Here is a 25659-nt window from a genome sequence, read left to right on the forward strand (position 1 = left end):
CCTTTCATAACTCATGAACCGTTTGTCGTAGAGTCTTGCGGGAGGTGTCATATCACTCAGCAGAGAGTGCCTGTTTCATTGGTGAAGGTTATCCCCGCCCCCTACACATTAGCCACGCCCCCTTTCATAACTCATGATCTGTTTGTCGTAGAGTCTTGTGGGATGTGTCATATCACTCAGCAGAGAGTGGGTTAACCCTAACTCAACTGTACATAGTTCGATCTGCCCCAAATTTCTCAGGTATGATAAGGGTCCAGTCCTGATTATATGTAAATGCAAAAATATAGTCATAGCCCCGCCCCCTTTCATAACTCATGAACCGTTTGTCGTACAGGCTTATGGGAGGTGTCATATCACTCAGCAGAGAGTTCCTGTTTTATTGGTTAAGGTTGGCCCCGCCCCCTACACATAGCACCGCCCCCTTTCATAACTCATGAACCGTTTGTCGTAGAGTCTTGTGGGAGGTGTCATATCACTCAGCAGAGAGTGCCTGTTAAGTTGGTATTGTTATCCCCGCTCCCTATACATTAGCCACGCCCCCTTTCATATCTCATGAACCGTTTATAGTAGAGTCTTGTGGGAGGTGTCATATCACTCAGCAGAGAGTGCCTGTTTCATTGGTGAAAGTTATGCCCGCCCCCTACACATTAGCCCCGCCCCCTTTCATAACTCATGAACTGTTTGTCGTAGAGTCTTGTGGGAGGTGTTATATCACTCAGCAGAGAGTGCCTGTTAAGTTGGTGTTGTTATCCCCGCCTCCTACACATTAGCCACGCCCCCCTTCATAACTCGTGAACCGCTTGTCGTAGAGCCTTGCGGCAGGTGTCGTGGCGCTCGTCAGAGTTTCGGCTTCACGGTGCCCGGCCGCGTCGGTCGGCGTCCCGCCAGCATCCCCGACGCGCAAGTAGGGGCGAGGGCCCGTTCATCGCTGCTTGCAGCTTTAATTATTATTCTTTTTCCGCTGCGAGATCGCGTTTTTGACGACCTTAGCCATCCCCAAAACTCACGAAAAGTGGAGTATGCGTCAGAACTGGTGGGAAATTCAATGTTCTGGAGTGACTGGGCTCGGGTGTCTCCAGAGGGCTCCATAGCGCCCCCTAACGTACGCAGTTTTTCAGAGAAAGTTTCTTCGATCTTCACGAAATTCAAGTATGTCATTGCTCACGCCCTCATACCTGGATTAAATGATTTTGAGATTTCTTCGGCAAACAGGAAGTCAGCCATGTTGGACTTCCTGCGTGATTTTAGAATTTACGAACGCATATTTGAAGACTTTAGGATGCACAAAAATTTATGAAACTTTACACACACATCCAAACTAGTAATTACTTCATTTTAGTGGTGAAATTTTGCTTGGGCGTGGCATGTTGGCTCTCTAGCGCCCCCTTATGTCTTTCAGATTTTGAACATACCTTTAGGTACTCGAAAACTCATGAAATTTGGCAAGATGATAGACACCTGTGAACTTTATTTAAATATATAGCCATTAGGCTCAGTGTGTTTAGCCGGCTCTATAGCGCCCCCTAACGCGTTGAAATTTTAACTTTGTCAAAGTTGATCCGATAATCATGAAATTTGGTATGCATATCCCACTCATCATTTGAAACATATTCCTCATTGGGTTTCATTAGCTCCGCCCACCCGGAAGTCGGCCATATTGGATTTCATGTCACTTTTAGCATTTTATAGGCCGCGTACTTTAACGAACTCCTCCTACAGATTTAATCAGATCGATTTGAAATTTGGTCAGGACCATCTTAAGACCTTGAAGATGAAAAGTTATTAAAATCGTGAGTTTTCACTTAACGAGCGGAACGTGGCGTGGCGTCCATTTTGAGCCATTCGCCATGAAACAGGCAGTTATTGTAACTCAACTGTACATAGTCCGATCTGCCCCAAATCTCTCAGGTATGATGGTGGTCCAGTACTGATGACATGTATATGAAAAATTATACTCATAGCCCCGCCCCAAGACGTTAGCCCCGCCCCCTTTCATATCTCATGAACCGTTTATAGTAGAGTCTTGCGGGAGGTGTCATATCACTCAGCAGAGAGTGCCTGTTTCATTGGGGATGGTTAGCCCCGCCCCCTACACATTAGCCCCGCCCCCTTTCATAACTCATGATCCGTTTGTAGTAGAGTCTTGTGGGGGGTGTCATATCACTCAGCAGAGAGTGCCTGTTTCATTGGTGAAAGTTATGCCCGCCCCCTACACATTAGCCACGCCCCCTTTCATAACTCGTGATCCGTTTGTCGTAGAGTCTTGTGGGAGGTGTTATATCGCTCAGCAGAGAGTGCCTGTCGTAGAGCCTTGCGGCAGGCGTCGTGGCGCTCGTCAGAGTTTCGGCTTCACGGTGCCCGGCCGCGTCGGTCGGCGTCCCGCCAGCATCCCCGACGCGCAAGGGGCGAGGGCCCGTTCATCGCTGCTTGCAGCTTTAATTATTATTCTTTTTCCGCTGGTAGATCGCGTTTTTGACGACCTTAGCCATCCCCAAAACTCACGAAAAGTGGAGTATGCGTCAGAACTGGTGGGAAATTCAATGTTCTGGAGTGACTGGGCTCGGGTGTCTCCAGAGGGCTCCATAGCGCCCCCTAACGTACGCAGTTTTTCAGAGAAAGTTTCTTCGATCTTCACGAAATTCAAGTATGTCATTGCTCACGCCCTCATACCTGGATTAAATGATTTTGAGATTTCTTCGGCAAACAGGAAGTCAGCCATGTTGGACTTCCTGCGTGATTTTAGAATTTACGAACGCATATTTGAAGACTTTAGGATGCACAAAAATTTATGAAACTTTACACACACATCCAAACTAGTAATTACTTCATTTTAGTGGTGAAATTTTGCTTGGGCGTGGCATGTTGGCTCTCTAGCGCCCCCTTATGTCTTTCAGATTTTGAACATACCTTTAGGTACTCGAAAACTCATGAAATTTGGCAAGATGATACACACCTGTGAACTTTATTTAAATATATAGCCATTAGGCTCAGTGTGTTTAGCCGGCTCTATAGCGCCCCCTAACGCGTTGAAATTTTAACTTTGTCAAAGTTGATCCGATAATCATGAAATTTGGTATGCATATCCCACTCATCATTTGAAACATATTCCTCATTGGGTTTCATTAGCTCCGCCCACCCGGAAGTCGGCCATATTGGATTTCATGTCACTTTTAGCATTTTATAGGCCGCGTACTTTAACGAACTCCTCCTACAGATTTAATCAGATCGATTTGAAATTTGGTCAGGACCATCTTAAGACCTTGAAGATGAAAAGTTATTAAAATCGTGAGTTTTCACTTAACGAGCGGAACGTGGCGTGGCGTCCATTTTGAGCCATTCGCCATGAAACAGGCAGTTATTGTAACTCAACTGTACATAGTCCGATCTGCCCCAAATCTCTCAGGTATGATGGTGGTCCAGTACTGATGACATGTATATGAAAAATTATACTCATAGCCCCGCCCCAAGACGTTAGCCCCGCCCCCTTTCATATCTCATGAACCGTTTATAGTAGAGTCTTGCGGGAGGTGTCATATCACTCAGCAGAGAGTGCCTGTTTCATTGGGGATGGTTAGCCCCGCCCCCTACACATTAGCCCCGCCCCCTTTCATAACTCATGATCCGTTTGTAGTAGAGTCTTGTGGGGGGTGTCATATCACTCAGCAGAGAGTGCCTGTTTCATTGGTGAAAGTTATGCCCGCCCCCTACACATTAGCCACGCCCCCTTTCATAACTCGTGATCCGTTTGTCGTAGAGTCTTGTGGGAGGTGTTATATCGCTCAGCAGAGAGTGCCTGTCGTAGAGCCTTGCGGCAGGCGTCGTGGCGCTCGTCAGAGTTTCGGCTTCACGGTGCCCGGCCGCGTCGGTCGGCGTCCCGCCAGCATCCTCGACGCGCCAGGGGCGAGGGCCCGTTCATCGCTGCTTGCAGCTTTAATTAGGGCCCGAGCACGAAAGTGCCAGGACCCAACGGTGTCCTGGCACGAAGTGCAAGGAACCTATTGTTTTTCTGGGGATTATTATTAGGGCCCGAGCACGAAAGTGCCAGGACCCAACGGTGTCCTGGCACGAAGTGCAAGGAACCTATTGTTTTTCTGGGGATTATTATTATTATTCTTTTTCCGCTGCAAGATCGCGTTTTTGACGACCTTAGCCATCCCCAAAACTCACGAAAAGTGGAGTATGCGTCAGAACTGGTGGGAAATTCAATGTTCTGGAGTGACTGGGCTCGGGTGTCTCCAGAGGGCTCCATAGCGCCCCCTAACGTACGCAGTTTTTCAGAGAAAGTTTCTTCGATCTTCACGAAATTCAAGTATGTCATTGCTCACGCCCTCATACCTGGATTAAATGATTTTGAGATTTCTTCGGCAAACAGGAAGTCAGCCATGTTGGACTTCCTGCGTGATTTTAGAATTTACGAACGCATATTTGAAGACTTTAGGATGCACAAAAATTTATGAAACTTTACACACACATCCAAACTAGTAATTACTTCATTTTAGTGGTGAAATTTTGCTTGGGCGTGGCATGTTGGCTCTCTAGCGCCCCCTTATGTCTTTCAGATTTTGAACATACCTTTAGGTACTCGAAAACTCATGAAATTTGGCAAGATGATAGACACCTGTGAACTTTATTTAAATATATAGCCATTAGGCTCAGTGTGTTTAGCCGGCTCTATAGCGCCCCCTAACGCGTTGAAATTTTAACTTTGTCAAAGTTGATCCGATAATCATGAAATTTGGTATGCATATCCCACTCATCATTTGAAACATATTCCTCATTGGGTTTCATTAGCTCCGCCCACCCGGAAGTCGGCCATATTGGATTTCATGTCACTTTTAGCATTTTATAGGCCGCGTACTTTAACGAACTCCTCCTACAGATTTAATCAGATCGATTTGAAATTTGGTCAGGACCATCTTAAGACCTTGAAGATGAAAAGTTATTAAAATCGTGAGTTTTCACTTAACGAGCGGAACGTGGCGTGGCGTCCATTTTGAGCCATTCGCCATGAAACAGGCAGTTATTGTAACTCAACTGTACATAGTCCGATCTGCCCCAAATCTCTCAGGTATGATGGTGGTCCAGTACTGATGACATGTATATGAAAAATTATACTCATAGCCCCGCCCCAAGACGTTAGCCCCGCCCCCTTTCATATCTCATGAACCGTTTATAGTAGAGTCTTGCGGGAGGTGTCATATCACTCAGCAGAGAGTGCCTGTTTCATTGGGGATGGTTAGCCCCGCCCCCTACACATTAGCCCCGCCCCCTTTCATAACTCATGATCCGTTTGTAGTAGAGTCTTGTGGGGGGTGTCATATCACTCAGCAGAGAGTGCCTGTTTCATTGGTGAAAGTTATGCCCGCCCCCTACACATTAGCCACGCCCCCTTTCATAACTCGTGATCCGTTTGTCGTAGAGTCTTGTGGGAGGTGTTATATCGCTCAGCAGAGAGTGCCTGTCGTAGAGCCTTGCGGCAGGCGTCGTGGCGCTCGTCAGAGTTTCGGCTTCACGGTGCCCGGCCGCGTCGGTCGGCGTCCCGCCAGCATCCTCGACGCGCAAGGGGCGAGGGCCCGTTCATCGCTGCTTGCAGCTTTAATTATTATTATTATTCTTTTTCCGCTGGTAGATCGCGTTTTTGACGACCTTAGCCATCCCCAAAACTCACGAAAAGTGGAGTATGCGTCAGAACTGGTGGGAAATTCAATGTTCTGGAGTGACTGGGCTCGGGTGTCTCCAGAGGGCTCCATAGCGCCCCCTAACGTACGCAGTTTTTCAGAGAAAGTTTCTTCGATCTTCACGAAATTCAAGTATGTCATTGCTCACGCCCTCATACCTGGATTAAATGATTTTGAGATTTCTTCGGCAAACAGGAAGTCAGCCATGTTGGACTTCCTGCGTGATTTTAGAATTTACGAACGCATATTTGAAGACTTTAGGATGCACAAAAAATTTAATGAAACTTTACACACACATCCAAACTAGTAATTACTTCATTTTAGTGGTGAAATTTTGCTTGGGCGTGGCATGTTGGCTCTCTAGCGCCCCCTTATGTCTTTCAGATTTTGAACATACCTTTAGGTACTCGGAATCTCATAAAATTTGGCAAAATGATAGACACCTGTGAACTTTATGTAACTGTATAGCCATTAGGCTCAGTGTGTTTAGCCGGCTCTATAGCGCCCCCTAACGCGTTGAAATTTTAACTTTGTCAAAGTTGATCCGATATTCATGAAATTTGGTATGCATATCCCACTCATCATTTGAAACATATTCCTCATTGGGTTTCATTAGCTCCGCCCACCCGGAAGTCGGCCATATTGGATTTCATGTCACTTTTAGGGTTTTATAGGCCGCGTACTTTAACGAACTCCTCCTACAGATTTGATCAGATGGAGTTGAAATTTGGTCAGGACCATCTTAAGACCTTGAAGATGAAAAGTTATTAAAATCGATGAGTGTCCACTTAACGATCGGACCGTAGCGTGGTGGCCATTTTGAGCCATTCGCCATGAAACAGGCAGTTATTGTAACTCAACTGTACATAGTCCGATCTGCCCCAGATCTTCTCAGGTATGATGGTGCTCCAGTACTGATGACATGTATATGAAAAATTATACTCATAGCCCCGCCCCAAGACGTTAGCCCCGCCCCCTTTCATATCTCATGAACCGTTTATAGTAGAGTCTTGCGGGAGGTGTCATATCACTCAGCAGAGAGTGCCTGTTTCATTGGGGATGGTTAGCCCCGCCCCCTACACATTAGCCCCGCCCCCTTTTATAACTCATGATCCGTTTGTCGTAGAGTCTTGTGGGAGGTGTCATATCACTCAGCAGAGAGTGCCTGTTTCATTGGTGAAAGTTATGCCCGCCCCCTACACATTAGCCACGCCCCCTTTCATAACTCGTGATCCGTTTGTCGTAGAGTCTTGTGGGAGGTGTTATATCGCTCAGCAGAGAGTGCCTGTCGTAGAGCCTTGCGGCAGGCGTCGTGGCGCTCGTCAGAGTTTCGGCTTCACGGTGCCCGGCCGCGTCGGTCGGCGTCCCGCCCCGCCTGCATCCTCGACGCGCATGGGGCGAGGGCCCGTTCTGCGCTGCTTGCCGCTTTAATTAGGGCCCGAGCACGAAAGTGCCAGGACCCAACGGTGTCCTGGCACGAAGTGCAAGGAACCTATTGTTTTTCTGGGGATTATTATTATTCTTTTTCCGCTGCAAGATCGCGTTTTTGACGACCTTAGCCATCCCCAAAACTCACGAAAAGTGGAGTATGCGTCAGAACTGGTGGGAAATTCAATGTTCTGGAGTGACTGGGCTCGGGTGTCTCCAGAGGGCTCCATAGCGCCCCCTAACGTACGCAGTTTTTCAGAGAAAGTTTCTTCGATCTTCACGAAATTCAAGTATGTCATTGCTCACGCCCTCATACCTGGATTAAATGATTTTGAGATTTCTTCGGCAAACAGGAAGTCAGCCATGTTGGACTTCCTGCGTGATTTTAGAATTTACGAACGCATATTTGAAGACTTTAGGATGCACAAAAATTTATGAAACTTTACACACACATCCAAACTAGTAATTACTTCATTTTAGTGGTGAAATTTTGCTTGGGCGTGGCATGTTGGCTCTCTAGCGCCCCCTTATGTCTTTCAGATTTTGAACATACCTTTAGGTACTCGAAAACTCATGAAATTTGGCAAGATGATAGACACCTGTGAACTTTATTTAAATATATAGCCATTAGGCTCAGTGTGTTTAGCCGGCTCTATAGCGCCCCCTAACGCGTTGAAATTTTAACTTTGTCAAAGTTGATCCGATAATCATGAAATTTGGTATGCATATCCCACTCATCATTTGAAACATATTCCTCATTGGGTTTCATTAGCTCCGCCCACCCGGAAGTCGGCCATATTGGATTTCATGTCACTTTTAGCATTTTATAGGCCGCGTACTTTAACGAACTCCTCCTACAGATTTAATCAGATCGATTTGAAATTTGGTCAGGACCATCTTAAGACCTTGAAGATGAAAAGTTATTAAAATCGTGAGTTTTCACTTAACGAGCGGAACGTGGCGTGGCGTCCATTTTGAGCCATTCGCCATGAAACAGGCAGTTATTGTAACTCAACTGTACATAGTCCGATCTGCCCCAAATCTCTCAGGTATGATGGTGGTCCAGTACTGATGACATGTATATGAAAAATTATACTCATAGCCCCGCCCCAAGACGTTAGCCCCGCCCCCTTTCATATCTCATGAACCGTTTATAGTAGAGTCTTGCGGGAGGTGTCATATCACTCAGCAGAGAGTGCCTGTTTCATTGGGGATGGTTAGCCCCGCCCCCTACACATTAGCCCCGCCCCCTTTCATAACTCATGATCCGTTTGTAGTAGAGTCTTGTGGGGGGTGTCATATCACTCAGCAGAGAGTGCCTGTTTCATTGGTGAAAGTTATGCCCGCCCCCTACACATTAGCCACGCCCCCTTTCATAACTCGTGATCCGTTTGTCGTAGAGTCTTGTGGGAGGTGTTATATCGCTCAGCAGAGAGTGCCTGTCGTAGAGCCTTGCGGCAGGCGTCGTGGCGCTCGTCAGAGTTTCGGCTTCACGGTGCCCGGCCGCGTCGGTCGGCGTCCCGCCAGCATCCTCGACGCGCAAGGGGCGAGGGCCCGTTCATCGCTGCTTGCAGCTTTAATTAGGGCCCGAGCACGAAAGTGCCAGGACCCAACGGTGTCCTGGCACGAAGTGCAAGGAACCTATTGTTTTTCTGGGGATTATTATTATTATTCTTTTTCCGCTGCAAGATCGCGTTTTGACGACCTTAGCCATCCCCAAAACTCACGAAAAGTGGAGTATGCGTCAGAACTGGTGGGAAATTCAATGTTCTGGAGTGACTGGGCTCGGGTGTCTCCAGAGGGCTCCATAGCGCCCCCTAACGTACGCAGTTTTTCAGAGAAAGTTTCTTCGATCTTCACGAAATTCAAGTATGTCATTGCTCACGCCCTCATACCTGGATTAAATGATTTTGAGATTTCTTCGGCAAACAGGAAGTCAGCCATGTTGGACTTCCTGCGTGATTTTAGAATTTACGAACGCATATTTGAAGACTTTAGGATGCACAAAAATTTATGAAACTTTACACACACATCCAAACTAGTAATTACTTCATTTTAGTGGTGAAATTTTGCTTGGGCGTGGCATGTTGGCTCTCTAGCGCCCCCTTATGTCTTTCAGATTTTGAACATACCTTTAGGTACTCGAAAACTCATGAAATTTGGCAAGATGATAGACACCTGTGAACTTTATTTAAATATATAGCCATTAGGCTCAGTGTGTTTAGCCGGCTCTATAGCGCCCCCTAACGCGTTGAAATTTTAACTTTGTCAAAGTTGATCCGATAATCATGAAATTTGGTATGCATATCCCACTCATCATTTGAAACATATTCCTCATTGGGTTTCATTAGCTCCGCCCACCCGGAAGTCGGCCATATTGGATTTCATGTCACTTTTAGCATTTTATAGGCCGCGTACTTTAACGAACTCCTCCTACAGATTTAATCAGATCGATTTGAAATTTGGTCAGGACCATCTTAAGACCTTGAAGATGAAAAGTTATTAAAATCGTGAGTTTTCACTTAACGAGCGGAACGTGGCGTGGCGTCCATTTTGAGCCATTCGCCATGAAACAGGCAGTTATTGTAACTCAACTGTACATAGTCCGATCTGCCCCAAATCTCTCAGGTATGATGGTGGTCCAGTACTGATGACATGTATATGAAAAATTATACTCATAGCCCCGCCCCAAGACGTTAGCCCCGCCCCCTTTCATATCTCATGAACCGTTTATAGTAGAGTCTTGCGGGAGGTGTCATATCACTCAGCAGAGAGTGCCTGTTTCATTGGGGATGGTTAGCCCCGCCCCCTACACATTAGCCCCGCCCCCTTTCATAACTCATGATCCGTTTGTAGTAGAGTCTTGTGGGGGGTGTCATATCACTCAGCAGAGAGTGCCTGTTTCATTGGTGAAAGTTATGCCCGCCCCCTACACATTAGCCACGCCCCCTTTCATAACTCGTGATCCGTTTGTCGTAGAGTCTTGTGGGAGGTGTTATATCGCTCAGCAGAGAGTGCCTGTCGTAGAGCCTTGCGGCAGGCGTCGTGGCGCTCGTCAGAGTTTCGGCTTCACGGTGCCCGGCCGCGTCGGTCGGCGTCCCGCCAGCATCCTCGACGCGCAAGGGGCGAGGGCCCGTTCATCGCTGCTTGCAGCTTTAATTAGGGCCCGAGCACGAAAGTGCCAGGACCCAACGGTGTCCTGGCACGAAGTGCAAGGAACCTATTGTTTTTCTGGGGATTATTATTATTATTCTTTTTTCCGCTGCAAGATCGCGTTTTTGACGACCTTAGCCATCCCCAAAACTCACGAAAAGTGGAGTATGCGTCAGAACTGGTGGGAAATTCAATGTTCTGGAGTGACTGGGCTCGGGTGTCTCCAGGGGGCTCCATAGCGCCCCCTAACGTACGCAGTTTTTCAGAGAAAGTTTCTTCGATCTTCACGAAATTCAAGTATGTCATTGCTCACGCCCTCATACCTGGATTAAATGATTTTGAGATTTCTTCGGAAAACAGGAAGTCAGCCATGTTGGACTTCCTGCGTGATTTTAGAATTTACGAACGCATATTTGAAGACTTTAGGATGCACAAAAATTTATGAAACTTTACACACACATCCAAACTAGTAATTACTTCATTTTAGTGGTGAAATTTTGCTTGGGCGTGGCATGTTGGCTCTCTAGCGCCCCCTTATGTCTTTCAGATTTTGAACATACCTTTAGGTACTCGGAATCTCATAAAATTTGGCAAAATGATAGACACCTGTGAACTTTATGTAACTGTATAGCCATTAGGCTCAGTGTGTTTAGCCGGCTCTATAGCGCCCCCTAACGCGTTGAAATTTTAACTTTGTCAAAGTTGATCCGATATTCATGAAATTTGGTATGCATATCCCACTCATCATTTGAAACATATTCCTCATTGGGTTTCATAAGCCCCGCCCACCCAGAAGTCGGCCATATTGGATTTTATGTACGATTTTCCCAATTTTTGAGTTTTATTGGCCGCGTACTTTAACGAACTCCTCCTACAGATTTGATCAGATGGAGTTGAAATTTGGTCAGGACCATCTTAAGACCTTGAAGATGAAAAGTTATTAAAATGATGAGTGTCCACTTAACGATCGGACCGTAGCGTGGCGGCCATTTTGAGCCATTCGCCAGTTATTGTAACTCAACTGTACATAGTCCGATCTGCCCCAAATCTCTCAGGTATGATGGTGCTCCAGTACTGATGACATGTATATGAAAAATTATACTCATAGCCCCGCCCTAAGACGTTAGCCCCGCCCCCTTTCATAACTCATGAACCGTTTATAGTAGAGTCTTGTGGGATGTGTCATATCACTCAGCAGAGAGTGGGTTAACCCTAACTCAACTGTACATAGTCCGATCTGCCCCAAATTTCTCAGGTATGATAAGGGTCCAGTCCTGATTATATGTAAATGCAAAAATATAGTCATAGCCACGGCCCCTACACATTAGCCCCGCCCCCTTTCATAACTCATGATCCGTTTGTCGTAGAGTCTTGTGGAGGTGTCATATCACTCAGCAGAGAGTGCCTGTTTCATTGGTGAAGGTTATCCCCGCCCCCTACACATTAGCCCCGCCCCCTTTCATAACTCATGATCCGTTTGTCGTAGAGTCTTGTGGGAGGTGTCATATCACTCAGCAGAGAGTGCCTGTTTCATTGGTGAAGGTTATGCCCGCCCCCTACACATTAGCCACGCCCCCTTTCATTACTCATGATCCGTTTGTCGTAGAGTCTTGTGGGAGGTGTTATATCGCTCAGCAGAGAGTGCCTGTTTCATTGGTGAAGGTTATGCCCGCCCCCTACACATTAGCCACGCCCCCCTTCATAACTTGTGAACCGCTTGTCGTAGAGCCTTGCGGCAGGCGTCGTGGCGCTCGTCAGAGTTTCGGCTTCACGGTGCCCGGCCGCGTCGGTCGGCGTCCCGCCAGCATCCTCGACGCGCAAGGGGCGAGGGCCCGTTCATCGCTGCTTGCAGCTTTAATTATTATTCTTTTTCCGCTGCAAGATCGCGTTTTTGACGACCTTAGCCATCCCCAAAACTCACGAAAAGTGGAGTATGCGTCAGAACTGGTGGGAAATTCAATGTTCTGGAGTGACTGGGCTCGGGTGTCTCCAGAGGGCTCCATAGCGCCCCCTAACGTACGCAGTTTTTCAGAGAAAGTTTCTTCGATCTTCACGAAATTCAAGTATGTCATTGCTCACGCCCTCATACCTGGATTAAATGATTTTGAGATTTCTTCGGCAAACAGGAAGTCAGCCATGTTGGACTTCCTGCGTGATTTTAGAATTTACGAACGCATATTTGAAGACTTTAGGATGCACAAAAATTTATGAAACTTTACACACACATCCAAACTAGTAATTACTTCATTTTAGTGGTGAAATTTTGCTTGGGCGTGGCATGTTGGCTCTCTAGCGCCCCCTTATGTCTTTCAGATTTTGAACATACCTTTAGGTACTCGAAAACTCATGAAATTTGGCAAGATGATAGACACCTGTGAACTTTATTTAAATATATAGCCATTAGGCTCAGTGTGTTTAGCCGGCTCTATAGCGCCCCCTAACGCGTTGAAATTTTAACTTTGTCAAAGTTGATCCGATAATCATGAAATTTGGTATGCATATCCCACTCATCATTTGAAACATATTCCTCATTGGGTTTCATTAGCTCCGCCCACCCGGAAGTCGGCCATATTGGATTTCATGTCACTTTTAGCATTTTATAGGCCGCGTACTTTAACGAACTCCTCCTACAGATTTAATCAGATCGATTTGAAATTTGGTCAGGACCATCTTAAGACCTTGAAGATGAAAAGTTATTAAAATCGTGAGTTTTCACTTAACGAGCGGAACGTGGCGTGGCGTCCATTTTGAGCCATTCGCCATGAAACAGGCAGTTATTGTAACTCAACTGTACATAGTCCGATCTGCCCCAAATCTCTCAGGTATGATGGTGGTCCAGTACTGATGACATGTATATGAAAAATTATACTCATAGCCCCGCCCCAAGACGTTAGCCCCGCCCCCTTTCATATCTCATGAACCGTTTATAGTAGAGTCTTGCGGGAGGTGTCATATCACTCAGCAGAGAGTGCCTGTTTCATTGGGGATGGTTAGCCCCGCCCCCTACACATTAGCCCCGCCCCCTTTCATAACTCATGATCCGTTTGTAGTAGAGTCTTGTGGGGGGTGTCATATCACTCAGCAGAGAGTGCCTGTTTCATTGGTGAAAGTTATGCCCGCCCCCTACACATTAGCCACGCCCCCTTTCATAACTCGTGATCCGTTTGTCGTAGAGTCTTGTGGGAGGTGTTATATCGCTCAGCAGAGAGTGCCTGTCGTAGAGCCTTGCGGCAGGCGTCGTGGCGCTCGTCAGAGTTTCGGCTTCACGGTGCCCGGCCGCGTCGGTCGGCGTCCCGCCAGCATCCTCGACGCGCAAGGGGCGAGGGCCCGTTCATCGCTGCTTGCAGCTTTAATTATTATTCTTTTTCCGCTGCAAGATCGCGTTTTTGACGACCTTAGCCATCCCCAAAACTCACGAAAAGTGGAGTATGCGTCAGAACTGGTGGGAAATTCAATGTTCTGGAGTGACTGGGCTCGGGTGTCTCCAGAGGGCTCCATAGCGCCCCCTAACGTACGCAGTTTTTCAGAGAAAGTTTCTTCGATCTTCACGAAATTCAAGTATGTCATTGCTCACGCCCTCATACCTGGATTAAATGATTTTGAGATTTCTTCGGCAAACAGGAAGTCAGCCATGTTGGACTTCCTGCGTGATTTTAGAATTTACGAACGCATATTTGAAGACTTTAGGATGCACAAAAATTTATGAAACTTTACACACACATCCAAACTAGTAATTACTTCATTTTAGTGGTGAAATTTTGCTTGGGCGTGGCATGTTGGCTCTCTAGCGCCCCCTTATGTCTTTCAGATTTTGAACATACCTTTAGGTACTCGAAAACTCATGAAATTTGGCAAGATGATAGACACCTGTGAACTTTATTTAAATATATAGCCATTAGGCTCAGTGTGTTTAGCCGGCTCTATAGCGCCCCCTAACGCGTTGAAATTTTAACTTTGTCAAAGTTGATCCGATAATCATGAAATTTGGTATGCATATCCCACTCATCATTTGAAACATATTCCTCATTGGGTTTCATTAGCTCCGCCCACCCGGAAGTCGGCCATATTGGATTTCATGTCACTTTTAGCATTTTATAGGCCGCGTACTTTAACGAACTCCTCCTACAGATTTAATCAGATCGATTTGAAATTTGGTCAGGACCATCTTAAGACCTTGAAGATGAAAAGTTATTAAAATCGTGAGTTTTCACTTAACGAGCGGAACGTGGCGTGGCGTCCATTTTGAGCCATTCGCCATGAAACAGGCAGTTATTGTAACTCAACTGTACATAGTCCGATCTGCCCCAAATCTCTCAGGTATGATGGTGGTCCAGTACTGATGACATGTATATGAAAAATTATACTCATAGCCCCGCCCCAAGACGTTAGCCCCGCCCCCTTTCATATCTCATGAACCGTTTATAGTAGAGTCTTGCGGGAGGTGTCATATCACTCAGCAGAGAGTGCCTGTTTCATTGGGGATGGTTAGCCCCGCCCCCTACACATTAGCCCCGCCCCCTTTCATAACTCATGATCCGTTTGTAGTAGAGTCTTGTGGGGGGTGTCATATCACTCAGCAGAGAGTGCCTGTTTCATTGGTGAAAGTTATGCCCGCCCCCTACACATTAGCCACGCCCCCTTTCATAACTCGTGATCCGTTTGTCGTAGAGTCTTGTGGGAGGTGTTATATCGCTCAGCAGAGAGTGCCTGTCGTAGAGCCTTGCGGCAGGCGTCGTGGCGCTCGTCAGAGTTTCGGCTTCACGGTGCCCGGCCGCGTCGGTCGGCGTCCCGCCAGCATCCTCGACGCGCAAGGGGCGAGGGCCCGTTCATCGCTGCTTGCAGCTTTAATTATTATTATTTTTCCGCGCGGAGATTGCCTTTTTGGGACCTTTGCCATCCCCAAAAACTCACCGTAAGTGGATTATTCGTCAGAAGTGGCGCGAACTCCAATGTTCTGGAGTGACCCGGCTCGGGTGTCGCCAGGGGGCGAGATAGCGCCCCCTAATGTTGGCAGTTTTTCAGAGAAGTTTCTTCGATCTTCACGAAATTCAAGTATGTCATTGCTCACATCCTCATACCTGGATTAAATATTTTTCAGATTTTTTCGGCCAACAGGAAGTCAGCCATGTCGGACTTCCTGCGTTTTTTTTAAATTTACGAACGCATATTTGAAGACTTTAGGATGCACAAAAAATTATGAAACTTTACACGCACATCCAAACTAGTAATTACTTTATTTTAGTGGTGAAATTTTGCTTGGGCGTGGCACGTTGGCTCTCTAGCGCCCCCTTATGTCTTGTTTCTTGTGAACATACCTTTAGGTACTCGGATACGCATGAAACTTGGCAATATGATGGACACCTGTGAACTTTATGTAAATATACAGCCATTAGGTTCAGTGTGTTTAGCGGGCTCTCTAGCGCCCCCTAACGCGTGGAAGGCCGTAGTTTGGTCAAAGTTGATCCGATATTCATGAAATTTGGTAGGCATATCCCACTCAATATTTCGGTCATATTCTTCATCGGGTTTCATTAGCTCCGCCCACCCGGAAGTCGGCCATATTGGAATATGTGCGTTTTTCATGTATTTTATGCATACTTTTACGAACTCCTCCTAGAGCGTTTATCGGATCCGCGTCAAATTTGGGTGGTATAATCCACCCACTACTGTGATGCTAAATTGCGAAGGGATTTTTGATCGCTCGCACGGTGATGTCATACGTCATGTGCGAAGACGCCATTTTGTCACTTTTTAGGTATGGAACTTTGCGATACTCCTCCTAGAGGATTCAAGCGATCCATCTCAAAGTTGGGCAGCAGAATCTCAACACCTTCACGATGCTAAATTGCGAAGCTTTTGTGTTTTCGTGAAACGCCGTTCTTGTCGCGGCGCGGCGAATTCTGATGTTTCGCCATGACACAGGAGGCTGTTGTAACTTGACTTTACATAGTCCGATCTGCCCCAAACTTCACAAGCTGGATAATAGTCCAGGCCTGAAGACATATTTGTAACATTATGAGTGAAAGTCATAGCGCCCCCTACAGGAAACAGCAAGTTGTTGTAAATTGACTATACATTGTCCAATCTTCCCCAAATTTGATATATTTTATAAGAGACCCGTCCTGAAGACATATACATGGTATTATGCGTGATAGTTATAGCACCCCCTACTGGCAACAGGAAGTTGTAGTAAATTGACTATTTATTGTCCAATCTTCCCCAAATTTGACATGTTTTATAAGAGTCCAGGCCTGAAGACATATATATGCAATTATGAGTGAAAGTCATAGCGCCCCCTACAGGAAACAGGAAATTGTTGTAAATTGACTATACATTATCCAATCTTCCCCAAATTTGACATGTTTTATAAGAATCCAGGCCTGAAGACATATATGCGCATTTATGAGTGAAAGTCATAGCACCCCCTACAGGAATCAGGAAATTGTTGTAAATGAATTATACATTGTCCTATCTGCCCCAAATTTGGTAGGCACATCCTGCTACTTATTTCAGACATATTCCTAATTGGGTTTCATTAGCTCCGCCCACCCGGAAGTCGGCCATATTGGATTTTGTGCGTTTTTATGTAATTTATGCATACTTTTACGAACTCCTCCTAGAGAGTGCATCGGATTCGCGTGAAATTTGGGTGGTATAACCCTCAAACTACTGTGATGCTAAATTGCGAAGAAATATTTGATCGCTCGAACGGTGATGTCATACGTCATGTGCAAAGACGCCATTTTGTCACTTTTTAGGTATGGAACTTTGCGATACTCCTCCTAGAGGATTCAAGCGATCCATCTCAAAGTTGGGCAGCAGAATCTCAACACCTTCACGATGCTAAATTGCGAAGCTTTTGTGTTTTCGTGAAACGGCGTTCTTGTAGCAGCGCGGCGCATTTTGATGTTTCGCCATGACACAGGCGGCTGTTGTAACTTGACTTTACATAGTCCGATCTGCCCCAAATTTCACAAGCTGGATAATAGTCCAGGCCTGAAGACATATATATGCAATTATGAGTGAAAGTCATAGCGCCCCCTACAGGAAACAGGAAGTTGTTGTAAATTGACTATTTATTGTCCAATCTTCCCCAAATTTGACATATTTTATAAGAGACCAGTCCTGAAGACATATACATGGTATTATGCGTGATAGTCATAGCGCCCCCTACTGGCAACAGGAAGTTGTAGTAAATTGACCATGTATTGTCCAATCTTCCCCAAATTTGACATGTTTTAAAAGAATCTTGGCCTGAAGACATGTACGTGGTATTATGAGTGAAAATCATAGCGCCACCTACTGACAACAGGAAATGGTTGTAAACTGCCAGCCACCCTCATAGAAGTGCTTTAAAGGACGCCCCACATGTTCTCACAGTTAATTTCCAGCGCCACATGCTCCAAGCAGAAAATTCACTCTAACTGTTGCGTGCAGTTTCCGACTTTCACGGGAATGCACGACAGCGGGTATCCCGACGTGCGCGTTCCCCAGACATGCCCGCGGGGGCGAGGGCCCGTTCATCGCTGCTTGCAGCTTTAATTATTATTATTAGGGCCCGAGCACGAAAGTGCCAGGACCCCAACGGTGTCCTGGCACGAAGTGCGAGGAAACCTATTGTTTTTCTACAGATTATTATTATTATTATTATTTTTCCGCTGGGAGATTGCGTTTTTGGGACCTTTCCCATCCCCAAAAACTCACCATAAGTGGAATATGCGTCAGAAGTGGCGCGAAATTCAAAGTTCTGTAGTGACCCGGCTCGGGTGTCTCCAGGGGGCGAGATAGCGCCCCCTAATGTAGGCAGTTTTTCAGAGAAGTTTCTTCGATCTTCACAAAATTCAAGTATGTCATTGCTCACATCCTCATACCTGGATTAAATATTTTTGCGATTTTTTCGGCCAACAGGAAGTCAGCCATGTTGGACTTCCTGCGTGATTTTTTAATTTACGAACACATGTTTGAAGACTTTAGGATGCACAAAAAATTATGAAACTTTACACGCACATCCAAACAAGTAATTACTTTATTTTAGTGGTAAAATTTTGCATGGGCGTGGCACGTTGGCTCTCTAGCGCCCCCTTATGTCTTTTAGATATGGAACATACCTTTAGGTACTCAGAAACGCATGAAACTTGGCAATATGATGGACACCTGTGAACTTTATGTAAATATACAGCCATTAGGTTCAGTGGGTTTAACGGGCTCTCTAGCGCCCCCTAATGCGTGGAAGGCCGTAGTTTGGTCAAAGTTGATCCGATATTCATGAAATTTGGTAGGCATATCCCACCCATTATTTCAGACATATTCCTCATCGGGTTTCATTAGCTCCGCCCACCGGGAAGTCGGCCATATTGAATTTTGTGCGTTTTTCATGTATTTTATGCATACTTTTACGAACTCCTCCTAGAGCGTTTATCGGATCCGCGTCAAATTTGGGTGGTATAATCCACCCACTACTGTGATGCTAAATTGCGAAGGGATTTTTGATCGCTAGCACGGTGATGTCATATGTCATGTGCGAAGACGCCATTTTGTCACTTTTTAAGTATGGAACTTTGCGATACTCCTCCTAGAGGATTCAAGCAATCCATCTCAAAGTCAGGCAGCAGAATCTCAACACCTACACGATGCTAAATTGCGAAGCTTTTGTGTTTTCATGAAACGGCGTTCTTGTGGCGGCGTGGCGAATGTTGATGTTTCGCCATGACACAGGAGGCTGTTGTAACTTGACTTTACATAGTCCGATCTGCCCCAAATTTCACAAGCTGGATAATAGTCCAGGCCTGAAGACATATATATGCAATTATGAGTGAAAGTCATAGCGCCCCCTACAGGAAACAGGAAGTTGTTTTAAATTGACTATACATTGTCCAATCATCCCCAAATTTGACATGTTTTATAAGGGTGCCGGCCTGAAGACATATATGTGGTATTAAGCGTGATAGTCATAGCGCCCCCTACAGGAAACAGCAAGTTGTTTTAAATTGACTATACATTGTCCAATCATCCCCAAATTTGACATGTTTTATAAGAGTCCAGGCCTGAAGACATATATGTGCCATTATGAGTGAAAGTCATAGCGCCCCCTACAGGAAACAGGAAATTGTTGTAAATTGACTATACGTTGTCCAATCTTCCCCAAATTTGACATGTTTTATAAGAGTCCAGGCCTGAAGACATATACGTGGTATTATGAGTGAAAGTCATAGCGCCACCTACTGACAACAGGAAATGGTTGTATACTGCCAGCCACCCTCATAGAAGTGCTGTAAAGGACGCCCCACATATTCTCACAGTTCATTTCCAGCGCCAGATGCTCCAAGCAGAAAATTTACTCTAACTGTTGCGTGCAGTTTCCGACTTTCACGGGAATGCACGACAGCGGGTACCCCGACGTGCGCGTTCCTCAGACGTGCCCGCGGGGGCGAGGGCCCGTTCATCGCTGCTTGCAGCTTTAATTAGGGCCCGAGCACGAAAGTGCCAGGACCCCAACGGTGTCCTGGCACGAAGTGCGAGGAAACCTATTGTTTTTCTAAGTATTATTATTATTAGGGCCCGAGCACGAAAGTGCCAGGACCCCAACGGTGTCCTGGCACGAAGTGCGAGGAAACCTATTGTTTTTCTACAGATTATTAGGGCCCGAGCACGAAAGTGCCAGGACCCCAACGGTGTCCTGGCACGAAGTGCGAGGAAATCTATTGTTTTTCTACAGATTATTATTAGGGCCCGAGCACGAAAGTGCCAGGACCCCAACGGTGTCCTGGCACGAAGTGCGAGGAAACCTATTGTTTTTCCACAGATTATTATTATTATTATTATTATTATTTTTCCGCGCGGAGATTGCCTTTTTGGGACCTTTCCCATTCCCAAAAACTCACCAAAAGTGGACTATGCGTCAGATCTGGCGCGAACTCCAATGTTCTGGAGTGAACCGGCTCGGGTGTCGCCTGGGGGTGAGATAGCGCACCCTAATGTAGGCAGTTTTTCAGAGAAGTTTCTTCGATCTTCACGAAATTCAAGTATGTCATTGCTCACATCCTCATACCTGGATTAAATATTTTTCAGATTTTTTCGGCCAACAGGAAGTCAGCCATGTTGGACTTCCTGCGTTTTTTTTAAATTTACGAACGGATATTTGAAGACTTTAGGATGCACAAAAAATTATAAAACTTTACACGCACATCCAAACTAGTAATTACTTTATTTTAGTGGTGAAATTTTGCTTGGGCGTGGCACGTTGGCTCTCTAGCGCCCCCTTATGTCTTTTAGATATGGAACATACCTTGAGGTACTCGGAAACGCATGAAACTTGGCAATATGATGGACACCTGTGAACTTTATGTAAATATACAGCCATTAGGTTCAGTGGGTTTAGCCGGCTCTCTAGCGCCCCCTAATGCGTGGAAGGCTGTAGTTTGGTCAAAGTTGATCCGATATTCATGAAATTTGGTAGGCATATCCCACCCATGATTTCAGACATATTCCTCATCGGGTTTCATTAGCTCCGCCCACCGGGAAGTCGGCCATATTGAATTTTGTGCGTTTTTCATGTATTTTATACATACTTTTACGAACTCCTCCTAGAGCGTTTATCGGATCCGCGTCAAATTTGGGTGGTATAATCCACCCACTACTGTGATGCTAAATTGCGAAGGGATTTTTGATCGCTCGCACGGTGATGTCATACGTCATGTGCGAAGACGCCATTTTGTCACTTTTTAGGTATGGAACTTTGCGATACTCCTCCTAGAGGATTCAAGCGATCCATCTCAAAGTCGGGCAGCAGAATCTAAACACCTTCACGATGCTAAATTGCGAAGCTTTTGTGTTTTCGTGAAACGGCGTTCTTGTGGCGGCGCGGCGAATTCTGATGTTTCGCCATGACACAGGAGGCTGTTGTAACTTGACTTTACATAGTCCGATCTGCCCCAAATTTCACAAGCTGGATCCAGGCCTGAAGACATATATGTGCCATTATGAGTGAAAGTCATAGCGCCCCCTACAGGAAACAGGAAATTGTTGTAAATTGACTATACATTGTCCAATCTTCCCCAAATTTGACATGTTTTATAAGAGTCCAGGCCTGAAGACATATACGTGCAATTATGAGTGAAAGTCATAGCGCCACCTACTGACAACAGGAAATGGTTGTATACTGCCAGCCACCCTCATAGAAGTGCTTTAAAGGACGCCCCACATGTTCTCACAGTTCATTTCCAGCGCAACATGCTCCAAGCAGAAAATTCACTCTAACTGTTGCGTGCAGTTTCCGACTTTCACGGGAATGCACGACAGCGGGTACCCCGACGTGTGCGTTCCGCAGACCCAACGGTGTCCTGGCACGAAGTGCAAGGAACCTATTGTTTTTCTGGGGATTATTATTATTATTATTAGGGCCCGAGCACGAAAGTGCCAGGACCCAACGGTGTCCTGGCACGAAGTGCAAGGAACCTATTGTTTTTCTGGGGATTATTATTATTATTATTATTCTTTTTCCGCTGGTAGATCGCGTTTTTGACGACCTTAGCCATCCCCAAAACTCACGAAAAGTGGAGTATGCGTCAGAACTGGTGGGAAATTCAATGTTCTGGAGTGACTGGGCTCGGGTGTCTCCAGAGGGCTCCATAGCGCCCCCTAACGTACGCAGTTTTTCAGAGAAAGTTTCTTCGATCTTCACGAAATTCAAGTATGTCATTGCTCACGCCCTCATACCTGGATTAAATGATTTTGAGATTTCTTCGGCAAACAGGAAGTCAGCCATGTTGGACTTCCTGCGTGATTTTAGAATTTACGAACGCATATTTGAAGACTTTAGGATGCACAAAAATTTATGAAACTTTACACACACATCCAAACTAGTAATTACTTCATTTTAGTGGTGAAATTTTGCTTGGGCGTGGCATGTTGGCTCTCTAGCGCCCCCTTATGTCTTTCAGATTTTGAACATACCTTTAGGTACTCGAAAACTCATGAAATTTGGCAAGATGATAGACACCTGTGAACTTTATTTAAATATATAGCCATTAGGCTCAGTGTGTTTAGCCGGCTCTATAGCGCCCCCTAACGCGTTGAAATTTTAACTTTGTCAAAGTTGATCCGATAATCATGAAATTTGGTATGCATATCCCACTCATCATTTGAAACATATTCCTCATTGGGTTTCATTAGCTCCGCCCACCCGGAAGTCGGCCATATTGGATTTCATGTCACTTTTAGCATTTTATAGGCCGCGTACTTTAACGAACTCCTCCTACAGATTTAATCAGATCGATTTGAAATTTGGTCAGGACCATCTTAAGACCTTGAAGATGAAAAGTTATTAAAATCGTGAGTTTTCACTTAACGAGCGGAACGTGGCGTGGCGTCCATTTTGAGCCATTCGCCATGAAACAGGCAGTTATTGTAACTCAACTGTACATAGTCCGATCTGCCCCAAATCTCTCAGGTATGATGGTGGTCCAGTACTGATGACATGTATATGAAAAATTATACTCATAGCCCCGCCCCAAGACGTTAGCCCCGCCCCCTTTCATAACTCATGAAACGTTTGTCGTAGAGTCTTGCGGGAGGTGTCATATCACTCAGCAGAGAGTGCCTGTTTCATTGGGGATGGTTAGCCCCGCCCCCTACACATTAGCCCCGCCCCCTTTCATAACTCATGATCCGTTTGTAGTAGAGTCTTGTGGGAGGTGTCACATCACTCAGCAGAGAGTGCCTGTTTCATTGGTGAAAGTTATGCCCGCCCCCTACACATTAGCCACGCCCCCTTTCATAACTCGTGATCCGTTTGTCGTAGAGTCTTGTGGGAGGTGTTATATCGCTCAGCAGAGAGTGCCTGTCGTAGAGCCTTGCGGCAGGCGTCGTGGCGCTCGTCAGAGTTTCGGCTTCACGGTGCCCGGCCGCGTCGGTCGGCGTCCCGCCAGCATCCCCGACGCGCAAGGGGCGAGGGCCCGTTCATCGCTGCTTGCAGCTTTAATTAGGGCCCGAGCACGAAAGTGCCAGGACCCAACGGTGTCCTGGCACGAAGTGCAAGGAACCTATTGTTTTTCTGGGGATTATTATTATTATTCTTTTTCCGCTGCAAGATCGCGTTTTTGACGACCTTAGCCATCCCCAAAACTCACGAAAAGTGGAGTATGCGTCAGAACTGGTGGGAAATTCAATGTTCTGGAGTGACTGGGCTCGGGTGTCTCCAGAGGGCTCCATAGCGCCCCCTAACGTACGCAGTTTTTCAGAGAAAGTTTCTTCGATCTTCACGAAATTCAAGTATGTCATTGCTCACGCCCTCATACCTGGATTAAATGATTTTGAGATTTCTTCGGCAAACAGGAAGTCAGCCATGTTGGACTTCCTGCGTGATTTTAGAATTTACGAATGCATATTTGAAGACTTTAGGATGCACAAAAATTTATGAAACTTTACACGCACATCCAAACTAGTAATTACTTAATTTTAGTGGTGAAATTTTGCTTGGGCGTGGCATGTTGGCTCTCTAGCGCCCCCTTATGTCTTTCAGATTTTGAACATACCTTTAGGTACTCGAAAACTCATGAAATTTGGCAAGATGATAGACACCTGTGAACTTTATTTAAATATATAGCCATTAGGCTCAGTGTGTTTAGCCGGCTCTATAGCGCCCCCTAACGCGTTGAAATTTTAACTTTGTCAAAGTTGATCCGATAATCATGAAATTTGGTATGCATATCCCACTCATCATTTGAAACATATTCCTCATTGGGTTTCATTAGCTCCGCCCACCCGGAAGTCGGCCATATTGGATTTCATGTCACTTTTAGCATTTTATAGGCCGCGTACTTTAACGAACTCCTCCTACAGATTTAATCAGATCGATTTGAAATTTGGTCAGGACCATCTTAAGACCTTGAAGATGAAAAGTTATTAAAATCGTGAGTTTTCACTTAACGAGCGGAACGTGGCGTGGCGTCCATTTTGAGCCATTCGCCATGAAACAGGCAGTTATTGTAACTCAACTGTACATAGTCCGATCTGCCCCAAATCTCTCAGGTATGATGGTGGTCCAGTACTGATGACATGTATATGAAAAATTATACTCATAGCCCCGCCCCAAGACGTTAGCCCCGCCCCCTTTCATATCTCATGAACCGTTTATAGTAGAGTCTTGCGGGAGGTGTCATATCACTCAGCAGAGAGTGCCTGTTTCATTGGGGATGGTTAGCCCCGCCCCCTACACATTAGCCCCGCCCCCTTTCATAACTCATGATCCGTTTGTAGTAGAGTCTTGTGGGGGGTGTCATATCACTCAGCAGAGAGTGCCTGTTTCATTGGTGAAAGTTATGCCCGCCCCCTACACATTAGCCACGCCCCCTTTCATAACTCGTGATCCGTTTGTCGTAGAGTCTTGTGGGAGGTGTTATATCGCTCAGCAGAGAGTGCCTGTCGTAGAGCCTTGCGGCAGGCGTCGTGGCGCTCGTCAGAGTTTCGGCTTCACGGTGCCCGGCCGCGTCGGTCGGCGTCCCGCCAGCATCCTCGACGCGCAAGGGGCGAGGGCCCGTTCATCGCTGCTTGCAGCTTTAATTAGGGCCCGAGCACGAAAGTGCCAGGACCCAACGGTGTCCTGGCACGAAGTGCAAGGAACCTATTGTTTTTCTGGGGATTATTATTATTCTTTTTCCGCTGCAAGATCGCGTTTTTGACGACCTTAGCCATCCCCAAAACTCACGAAAAGTGGAGTATGCGTCAGAACTGGTGGGAAATTCAATGTTCTGGAGTGACTGGGCTCGGGTGTCTCCAGAGGGCTCCATAGCGCCCCCTAACGTACGCAGTTTTTCAGAGAAAGTTTCTTCGATCTTCACGAAATTCAAGTATGTCATTGCTCACGCCCTCATACCTGGATTAAATGATTTTGAGATTTCTTCGGCAAACAGGAAGTCAGCCATGTTGGACTTCCTGCGTGATTTTAGAATTTACGAACGCATATTTGAAGACTTTAGGATGCACAAAAATTTATGAAACTTTACACACACATCCAAACTAGTAATTACTTCATTTTAGTGGTGAAATTTTGCTTGGGCGTGGCATGTTGGCTCTCTAGCGCCCCCTTATGTCTTTCAGATTTTGAACATACCTTTAGGTACTCGAAAACTCATGAAATTTGGCAAGATGATAGACACCTGTGAACTTTATTTAAATATATAGCCATTAGGCTCAGTGTGTTTAGCCGGCTCTATAGCGCCCCCTAACGCGTTGAAATTTTAACTTTGTCAAAGTTGATCCGATAATCATGAAATTTGGTATGCATATCCCACTCATCATTTGAAACATATTCCTCATTGGGTTTCATTAGCTCCGCCCACCCGGAAGTCGGCCATATTGGATTTCATGTCACTTTTAGCATTTTATAGGCCGCGTACTTTAA

Source organism: Sebastes umbrosus, chromosome 9, assembly GCF_015220745.1.
Source record: "Sebastes umbrosus isolate fSebUmb1 chromosome 9, fSebUmb1.pri, whole genome shotgun sequence".
NCBI classification, from domain to species: domain Eukaryota; kingdom Metazoa; phylum Chordata; class Actinopteri; order Perciformes; family Sebastidae; genus Sebastes; species Sebastes umbrosus.